Here is a 10,577-nt window from a genome sequence, read left to right as displayed (position 1 = left end):
GCATGGCGACACTCTGTTTTTTGGGCAAACTCTATGGTTCTGAAGGCAACCCACCCACCATAGAGTTTTCCTCACAAACCAGAACATGATGTTGCTGATGCAATGATGTCACTTTTGGATGAAGTTACCACCATAGTAACACAAAGAAACCTTCTGAGAAGTGTCATGGGATGCTGAGCTACTAACCACTAGGCTGAGCTGACGGTAGGGGAGACCAAAAGATGGAGAATTTAGATGTCCACTGCCTCAACTGGAAGCCCAGCAGAACAGCTCCATTTTACAGGCCCCACTAGGAAAAAGAGTAAATGGAAAGCAAACGGTATGATTTTCCCTAGGTTGGAAGTGGGATGGGGTGAAGCTACTCCATTATCTCAGTCCTTTCCTAAATAGATTGGTGGCTTCTTCTTGATGTCTCAAGATCCAGCCTTAGAACTAATCTTCTTTAAGATTCAGTTCTGTGAGAAGGAGTTAAATAACAATGATTTAGCACTGAGAACTGAGAACAGTTTATGCTAGGTTTCTCCTCTTACTTGGCCCCCTTTCACTGAATCAACAGAGGCCTATAATTAACAAAACAATTATTAACTGGTATTTTAAAGGGTTTTTATTTTTTATTTTGCTTTTTTTTGTCTATAAAAGTCTGTTCTGGGATCTTCATCTATCTTTTTAAAAACAAAGTGGCAAAGATACGCCTCCTCTATTGTCGGGGGCAGAGGATCCCCTCATTTGGAGGCCCTCCCTCGCTTCAGTGTTATCAGAAAGCTGGGGTCAGAGGAAAATATCTGCTGGGCAGTCAATTATACCCTATGGAGACCAATTACCATAGGGTATAATGGATAATTGATCCATGGATATCTGGGGCTCGTGTGTGTTTTGTGTTAGAGGCACCAAATTTTCATCATAGCATCCCGTGCCTCTCCTCAAAACACCCCCCAGTTTTAAAAAGATTGGACCAATTTGGGGTCCAATTCTATGAGCCCCAAAAGAAGGTGCTCTTATCCTTCTTTATTTCCAAATAGAGGAAAGGCCTTTAAAAAGCCTTTAAATGTGATTGCCAGAAGTCAATTTGGAGTTCATTTATGCTCGTCACACCCTTGCTCCTGGCTCCTCCCCCAAAGTTTCCATATAGTTATTGAGTTAGACCATATAGTTATTGAGTTAGCTCCTCCCCCAAAGTTTCCCCCATAGTTCTTGAGTTAGACCTGGCAACCCTACCATCCTTTGCTGGCAGCACCTTACCATTTGCTGGAACTTTTCTCTCCTCCACCTTTCCAGTCTGTTGAAAGCTGTGTCCTCCTTCCTCGTTCATCACAGCAGCTCACATTTCCTTTGCTTTACCTAAAAGATACTCTGCAGTAAGGCTAGCCTCTGTTGTACAGGGGTAAGATATATTGCATGGCAGATACTGGATCTGGGCTAGTGCTTGTGTTCATATAATTGGAGATCAGGTTCCAAATGGCCTAGAAGCATCTGAAGTCTGCATTTAACTCCCCTCAAGCCTTGCTGTGCACTTGCATGATTTGCAGCCAGCCTAGGTGATGACTCATCAACTGAACTATGGCTGCTATAAACTTCACATCCACATTAGCCAGCCAGGCATAAAACAGGAAAGACAAATAATCATTCTTTCCATAGGAAACAGGCAGTGCATACAATATCTGTCATGATTTACAGTTATATTGTTTGTGTCTTCTTTACTTAAAATAATATGCTGTGGTGTTATTGGTGGCAGCTTGTATGCACAGGGGTTAAGATGAATAAGGATATTAAACATAAATACATATTTCAAGTTAAAATGGAAACACACTGTTGTCATGTCATTTTCTGATTACAGGCGTGCACACTTTTTTAATGTTGATTTTAGGGCAAACTACAATAAACTTAAGAGGTAGTGGTGTACAAGCTCCCCCCCCCCATATTTTTCAAAAAAATCTCAGATCCAATACAGGTGTAGTATTCAGATCCGGGTGGATTTTTTAAAAAAAAAATCTCTATTTTTTTAAGGTCTAATAGACTTAAGAAGAAAAATACCAATAAAAATTAATTATCTTGTGTTCTCTTATTGTGCTGCAATACAGGCTGTCCCCAGGATCTATTTGTGTGGCACAGAAGTCTCTCCCTGCTGCATGCAAACCTGGCTGGGAGGGCTTCTCAGAGAAGCTGGCCCTGGGAACCGCATTGGGGAGGCAGGACCAGAGTGCGCTGCACCACCTCAGCCTGGGCTGGCTGCCCCTGCAGCTCTGTTTAAATCAAGCCCCAGCTGAGTTGGTGCAGAGCTCTCAGCTCCTGCCGCCCTGGTTCCTCTTGCAGCCCAGATTAAACCAAGCTGGAAGAGGAATTCATCAGCCATTTGGTATAGCTGAATGTACCTGAATAAAAGCCCCCCCCAACGGTTTTATTCAGGTTCAGCTATACCACCAGCTGATCAGATTCTCTGAATTGTATTTGGCTTATATAACATTTTGTTTGGCTTGATTTCTGTCAAATGCAAACTCCTATTAAGAGGTATGAGGTATGTTGCCAGGTTTACCAGGAAACATAAAATATAAATGGAAGAAAATAATTATTTGGGCTTGGTTAGAAGTTGTATGATACCATGATTTAATTAAACTAGCTAGCTATAGTTAGTGTGATTGTTGGAGCATGAGCCCCATGATGGTTGGTTAGGACCTTTCCAACCAGAATGTGAAACATGGGTTAAAATTGGTTTATTAACAAGGTAAGAAAAAGATTATGGCTTGCATGACATGTGAACATGGACATCCTACTCGAATTCTGTCGTGTTCCCTGGCACCACCTTCACTGCAATGCAGGCTGAGTTTCTGCCAGAAAGGGAGTGAAGGTGATGAAACAAACATTTGTCAAGATCCCAGGATTTAATTGATAACCTACAAGGCAAGTCCTGATTTCACAAGCTAACCATAATTAAAATAAATCATGAACTGAGGTCATATTTAAAGCCTGCATTGGGAAAAATATATCATTATGTGATAGTAGCAATCAGCATTCATATTACCAGGAAAAACGGTGTTACACTTAAACATAAAGAACTGAGATGCCATGAGGGTAGAGTGTTCCATCACACATTAGGGCAAGGAAGGTGTACAAGAGGAGCAGTACTAGCTAAGCCATACACGTTACCAATCAAAGCAGGGTTATACCCTTCAAGGCCCATTGGCTTTAATGGACTAAGACATGCTTAACTCTGCTTAGGGTTGCACTGATATCCTCCCATGCTATCTTGGACACTACTTCTATGCCTGCCAATTCTATTTAGGCTGGTAGAATCTGATTGGTTTAGGTCAGTGGAGTCTCCAATCATTACCTTCTTCCTTCGCAGAAGTCTTGGTTGGGTGAAAGGCAAAGGAGATTATGCTACATATGTGAAGTACATACCAAATTATTCAGAAATGGTGGCCATGTCCAATTGTTTCCACCTTCTGTACAACAGTTTTAAATGGGAATGCTAAAACAGCATAGTTTGGATTTCTGCAATTTATTAGGATTTAGGATTTGTACTTGTCAACTAAGACATCCTATGCCACAAAAAAGATCATAGGTAAAAAATGGCATGTTTCCAAAAATCTTTCAGTCAGGGAACAGATTGAAAAGGTCTGGCGAATTGTGAAATTGGCTACATTGACATAATGTGCATGTTTAAGGATGGGAGGCAATCTAAATCATTTGCTGTTATTTAGAAACCTTTTATGCAGCTTTGGAAATGTACAGTCAGGAGTTTTCCAGATTGCAGGCACCTTTCAGGTTTTTGTGAGTGTCATGGCGTTTTCGACAATCACACTATTGGTGCATCACACTTACATGTTCCCTCCCCATCACCTTTATATTAAGACCTGATTCTCCAGGGCTTTTTTGAGCATGTGCTGAAGCATGTGCAGTGTTTCAGCAGCCTCAAAGGGGGGTTGCACAATCCCTGTTAAAGGGTATTCCCTGCCCATCAAACAACATCATTACTTCCAGAATGAGCCTGCTCTGGAACACAAGAGCAGTCCCACTGGCTTATTACATCTACTATGGTGTAAAGTGAGGAGTGGTGATGTGATCCAAAGCCAGAATATTGCTCTCTCCCCCCTTCTTTTCTCTGCCGAGGCTTATGATTAATATGTGTATCTTCTTCAGTCTCTTTCTGCATTGTTCTGGGAAACATCTCAAGGACCTGTTTTTAAGGAAAAAGAGTTGCAGAATTCCCCACCCCCCCTCAAGATCTCCTTGATCAGAATCACCAAGTGCATCTTTTGCCATATAGTCAATTTCCTTTGGTTAGATTGCCTGGGCAAACTTGACAGAGATCAAAGTAGCGATTTCTCTTTTTCTTAAATTGGAGGGGGGGGAGGGGGGAAGGAAGATCCTGCAGTGATCCCTAGCGAGTTCAACTTGAGTCCGCTTCCTATATAAGCAGAGTTGCAGGAGTTGGTGTTGGGCCTTCCAATGGGACTGACTGTTTCGGTACAGGTGCCCTCCAGCTCTGAAACATTTCAGTGCTAGCATGCAAATATATATTAAAAAAACTTCACCAGCAATCTATGTGGAGGAAAAAATGTTCAGATTCTGAGCAAGAGGCTTTCCTGCGAATTCATTCCACAATGGAAAAAAGAAAGTATGGGAAAAGCCAGTTGAGGAAAAAATGGAGGGAAAACAATGAAAGACTGGGACAGTACAGGGATATTAATGAAGTTGTCTGAACACAAAAGGAAAAACACACACAGTAACATTGGGGAATGAAAATGAAACGTTAAGGCAATCTGGAATTTGCCTAACTTTCAAAAATGATGTCTATAATTGTTTTTCTCTTCTTTAACAGTTGTAAGTTCAGACAGTTAAGCTTTTGGTCTATTTCATTGTAATTTAATTTAAAAAAAAGGAATTCCAAGGCAATAAAAGGAATTTGTTATCCTTAAAGCTTGCAAAGGACTTCTGTACCTTTAAGATAGATAGATAGATAGATAGATAGATAGATAGATAGATAAATTTATTGTCATTGTTCTCAACAAAAAGAGAGCAACGAAATGAGGTGCTCTTCCACAAACATACCAACACATCAAAACACACATATTCATAAACCATTTAAAATACATCTAAAACCATTTAAACCATTTAAACCATTTAAATACATCTAAAACAGATAAACATTCATAAAACCATTAAAACCATTTAAATACATCTGTGAGATTAGCATAAATTCACCAGATTACGTTTACTTCTTCATACTTTCAAAGGCTATATCTGTGGAATTTCTGCCTAATATGTCACACAAGAGCTACTTCCAGTTCTCAGGCTGGATACAATAAGATGAAAGGCATCTGTTTATATTCAGCACACATTAAATTCTCCAGGGAACCCAAAGGTCCATTCAAACAAGAGGTGGTAATTTACCAGTGGTATTTATCGCTATTAACAAATCAGTCAAGTGAGCGATCACACCTTTTATCTGAGCAGGTTGTAGAATTTTGGGATAAGGTGAGTTTAGAGGTTTCAGCAAGAACCTTGCATGTTTTTAGTAATGGCTCCCTCTCATAAAAGCTTTTATCACACTATGTATCTTGACATACAAAAGGCTCAAGTGCAACAGTAAGAAAAATAGTCCTATTAGATGAAACTAGAGTTGCCAGCTCCAGGCTGAGAAATTCCTGGATATTTGGAGGTGGAGCCTGAAGGAGGTGCATTAAGGGAAGGAATGAAGGGTGCCTTGGGGAGAATATAATGCCATAGAGTCCACTTCCCAAAGCAGCTGTTTTCCCCCAGGGGAATTTATCTCTGTAGTCTAGAGATCAGTTGTAATTCTGGGAAAATCTGTGACTTTATAGATAAAAGAAGTACAGTTACCTTTGCATCTAAAATTAAACAGAAGATTTGGAGGAATGGTTGGTTGGGTTACAGCTCTTTCCTTTTATACAGCCTGAACTTGCACAGCTCATGACTCTGAAATTTAATTCATGTCAAAAGACTTTCAGACTATAACTCAGCCACCTTCTTTTATTTCTGGGCTTTGACTCTGAAGTGGAAATAACAGAATACACAGTCAGAATCTTGCAAACCTTATAACTGCAGAACTGTTTTTTTAAAAAAGTAATCTTCTTGTAACCTACAGCAACCATTGTTTCTAATCTGAGGTACTTTTACACTATATCAAAAGCAGGCCTTTGAGTCTGACTTTCATTGTCTTTGCTATTGCAAGAATACATTGAACTAAAAATGTAATATTGCTCTAGCTTTAGCCTCAAAATAAAACATTGGGTACTACAGTACTTCAGTTATTTTGGAAAAGCTAAATTGAAGCAAGTAGGTCAACTTTGTTTCAGGAATTCCGCTCTCCCCCAATTTTCTTATGGCGCTTTCTCTTTGCAGATATAAAACTATTTTGCAGTTATGGACTCTGCTTTACGCATCAGGCAAATGGAGTTAAAGTGGTAGTGAATGACTTTGCAGTAGATGATTTTGTGTGTCATTTTGCTCTCATTAAAATACATGGCAGCAAGATCAGTTCCTGAAGTATATATGCTCAGAATTCAAGCTTGTATTGAGAGAATTTACATAGTTTATGCCTTTCATATGTCCACTGAAACATCCTTTGCCATTTGAGCTTGCCTCAGTCAGCCAAGTTTGGGTTTATCAGATTTAGTTCTAAATCTTGGACTGAAGGCCAGAGCTCAGCTCTGGAATATGAACATATGAAACAGCAAGCATAAACTGAAATAATTTTCCTCAGAACAGAATATTTCTTTTGCTGGATTAGACTAGGGATCCATCTTGTCCAGCATTCTGTCTCCCAACAATAACCACCCAGTTCCCTGTAGAAATATCACAAGCAAATGGCTATGTGATACACTGTCTTGAAACATAGACATTCCAAATATCCTGGCTAAGCACAGATCAAGATGAGTTTGTCTGTCTGTAGCAGTAGAAAAGAGAAAGAGTCCAGTAGCACTTTAAAGACTAACAACATTTGTGACAGGGTATGAGCCTTCATACCTGAAGAAGTGAGCAGTGCTAAAGATCCTATAAGAATTTAAGGAAACACACACCTCCCAGATTGATCTTTGAGCGAGGAGAGGCTATACCATGAAGTGTGAGAGAGCACAAAAGTTAAAGGGTTTTAGGTGGTAGGCCTAGGAAAGTGACTTTGAAACGCTGGCTAGTTGCTGCCTGTTGAATTTAGAAACTACTGAGAAAGGTGGGCCTGTAGTAGGCTTGCCAATCCCCAGGTCCCAGCGGGGGTTCTTTCGCTTTCCCATACTCCTTCCCGCCCCCAGTCAGCTGGCTGGCGGGGGGGGAAGCCCTGCCCCCAGAGGACCATGTGCCTTTGGAGGCTTCAGTCTCCGATTGAAAGGCTTCCTCTTGGGATGGTGTGTCTGTGTTATTTTGAAGAAGTTGGCAGCAACTCGTCAGTAGAGACGCAAATCCGTCACTTCAGAGTTGCCAGAAACAGGGGGGGGGGGGGACGTCTGCTGAGCACTTCATTATTCCCTATGTGGAGATCGATTCTCATAGGGTATAATGAGGAATTGATCTGGAGGTTTCGGGGGCTCTGGGGGAGCTGTTTTTTGAGGTAGAGGCACCAAATTTTCAGTATAGTATCTAGTGCCTCTCCTCAAAGTACCCACCAAGTTTCAAAATGATTGGACCAGGGGGTCCAATTCTGTGAGCCCCAAAAGAAGGTGCCCCTATCCTTCATTATTTCCTATGGAAGGAAGACATTTAAAAAGGTGTGCTGTCCCTTTAAATGTGATGGCCAGAACTCCCTTGGAGTTCAATTATGCTTGTCACACCCTTGTTCCTGGCTCCGCCCCAATGTCTCCTGGCTCCACCCCCAAAGTCCCCAGATATTTCTTGAATTGGACTTGGCAACCCTAGCCTGTAGTTTGTTGTGTAGAATCAGTTTATGAAACGAGTTAAAATGTATTAGTTCTTTAATAGGAGAGAAAGATTTTGAACTAATATCTGATTAATTACTCCATTTCTGTGCTGAAGTTTTCTAAGGACCCCTTTCCCCCATAACTAGGTTTAAAGGAATATAAACTGGCTTCACACACAATTTTTTTGTGTACATATGTGAATATAGCATAATGAGCAGCAAGAAATATCACTGTCATGATGCCATTAGGACTCAGTGTTCCCTCTAAGCTGAGTTAGTGTGAGCCTAGCTCACAGTTTTTTAGCCTCCAGCTGACATATTTTTATTTTAGTTCAGGAAAAAATGGCCCCAGAGCAAGCTAATTTATGCAGTAGTTCACAACTTTGATGCCAGTAGCTCACGAAGTAGAGTTTTTGCTCACAAGACTCCACAGCTTAGAGAGACTATTGTTAACTTCTTATGGAAGAACATTCTTGGCTACGTGGAATATTTTATTATAGTCAGGGCTTTTCTTTAGCAGGAATGCAGTTCCGGCTGGCTTGGCATTAGGGTGTGTGGCCTAATACGTAAATGAGTTCCTGCTGGGCTTTTTTTTTTTTTTTTTTTTACAAAAAAAGCCCTGCATGGTCAATAATAGAGAGGCTGACTTATGATTAGCCAATAAAATGGAATCCCAGTCCTGGTTTCTGTGCCATTTTATTTGCAAATCTTTTACCAGGACTGTATACACAGCTGAACTTCTTTGTTTTCATGTTTCAGTAATAGAATGTGGAACACAGATGAAGGTGACAAAGATGTAGTCAAGGGGAAATGTCCAGGAAACAGGTGGATAGTGAATTTCCATGGAGAAGGTATTACAGACAGTAATAGCAAGCATGGCTCATAGGTACAGCAGCTGAGCAGCATTCTTATAAGTGAAAAGAGCCTATTTATGGACATGCTTCAAAGGCAGTAATACTGGTAGAGGATAATACTGGTGGGAAATCACAGGTGGAAGAACAGGTTGGCTGTGTGTTTGAGACTTTGAACAAACTAAATTCATTCGAGGCCATTCTTATTATGGACTGTTAGGCAGAGTGATTTCTGGACCTCTACGTGAATAAACTCAACTGCCAATAGTTTGAAGTCATTCCATCTTTTGTTTCTTTTCACAGTATGCATGTGTGCTGGAATAAGGATGCAAACATACCCTGAAGAGGCCATTGTGTGTGGGGGGTGAGAGTTTGCTCATCTTCCAGTTCAAATCAGCTCAATTTATTCCGAACCACACGTTCTGCATCAGACTAGCCCTTTTGATCACAAAAAAGTCCCTTTGTTCTGGGAAATTACATGTTTACTCTCTGGCATCCAGCTCAAGAGCTTGGTTTGTTTCTAAAATGTGCCTTTTAGTTGAATGATATGCAAAATATTGCTTCATAGTCCTACTGAATACTTATTGAGGGTGTGTGTGTGTATGTCTAAAAGGAAGACTCTCTGATGCACCTTTCAGTACAATATAACAGTTGTAACACCTTCTTTTTATGTTATCATTGAAAGGCAGTAATATGTTTTAAAGTATTACATTATGGTGGCTGTCTTGTAGTTAGCTGAAGATTCCTTGGGGAGTTAAAAACTTTGATTTGCAGTTATGCAACGGTTATTTTTGTTGGGTTCAAATTCCCCTCTAGATTTTGGCAGCCTCTAAGGGCTGCCGGAGCTTTTAAGTGCTGGTAAAATTTTCCCATATGCTAGTGTAAACATCTCAAACAAAATGATGACAGGATGGCTAGCTGAACTCCTTTGGCCTGCCTTGGCTTTGGCTGGATGCCTTTGCAGCTGAAGAGCTACACAGATGCAATGGTGCATGTAAACATTCTGTACTATTTCTGTGAGATAAGACGAGGTAGATTTGTGAGTCAGGGCCTTTGTTAGATGAATTTGTTCAGGATATATAGCCTAGGTAAAAAGAGATACAGAGAGGAAAAGCTCTTAAATACAAGGAAAATAACATGCTATGGCCTACCACCAAAAGTCTATGTATGTGTTCGAAGCACTGTTAACCTCAGTGAGCAGCAGTTGTATACATTACTCAATTTCATACCATGTTGACAATTCTTTAGCTTGAATATTTAGCAGATCTGCAGTACAGTACAATACAGGTCTACAGTGAAATGGATAACAATCGGGATGCTATAAATTAACCACCCTCTTAAGATGAAGGACGATGTACAGTTTCATTACATGTGTGTGTAACAGCCCTCCACAAAGTCTGTTGCTTCTAAGCAGACCTCTTAAGAATCCATTGCCAACTTTGATTTAGCCCCACCCCAACATTTCTGTAGTAATTTTTCTACCAAGTCATGTTTCTCTTTGTTAGTTTCCAGATAGATGTTTGCGAGAAGAAAACGTATCTAAAATTTTGGATTGCCATCTTCAGGTTGAGAAATACCTGGCGATTTGGGGGTAGAGACTGAGGAAGATGGGCCTTGCGGGGGGTGGTCTTTAATGGGGTATAATGGTGTAGAGTTCACCTTCCAAAGCAGTCATTTTCTCCAGGTGAAATTATCTCTGTTGCCTGGCGATCACTATAATCCTAGGAGATCTCCAGCTACCGTCTGGAGGTTAGCAACCCTACTAAAATGGCCTCCTGCTCTGGCAGAAAAGATGGCTTAAAGAAGTTGTAGTAGAAATGTGATGGTAGAGTGAAGAGTTAGGTACCTTCTTTGGT

This window comes from Heteronotia binoei, chromosome 4, assembly GCF_032191835.1.
Source record: "Heteronotia binoei isolate CCM8104 ecotype False Entrance Well chromosome 4, APGP_CSIRO_Hbin_v1, whole genome shotgun sequence".
Classification (NCBI taxonomy): domain Eukaryota; kingdom Metazoa; phylum Chordata; class Lepidosauria; order Squamata; family Gekkonidae; genus Heteronotia; species Heteronotia binoei.
The sequence above is the reverse complement of the archived record's forward strand: the minus strand, read 5'-3'. Positions refer to the sequence as shown.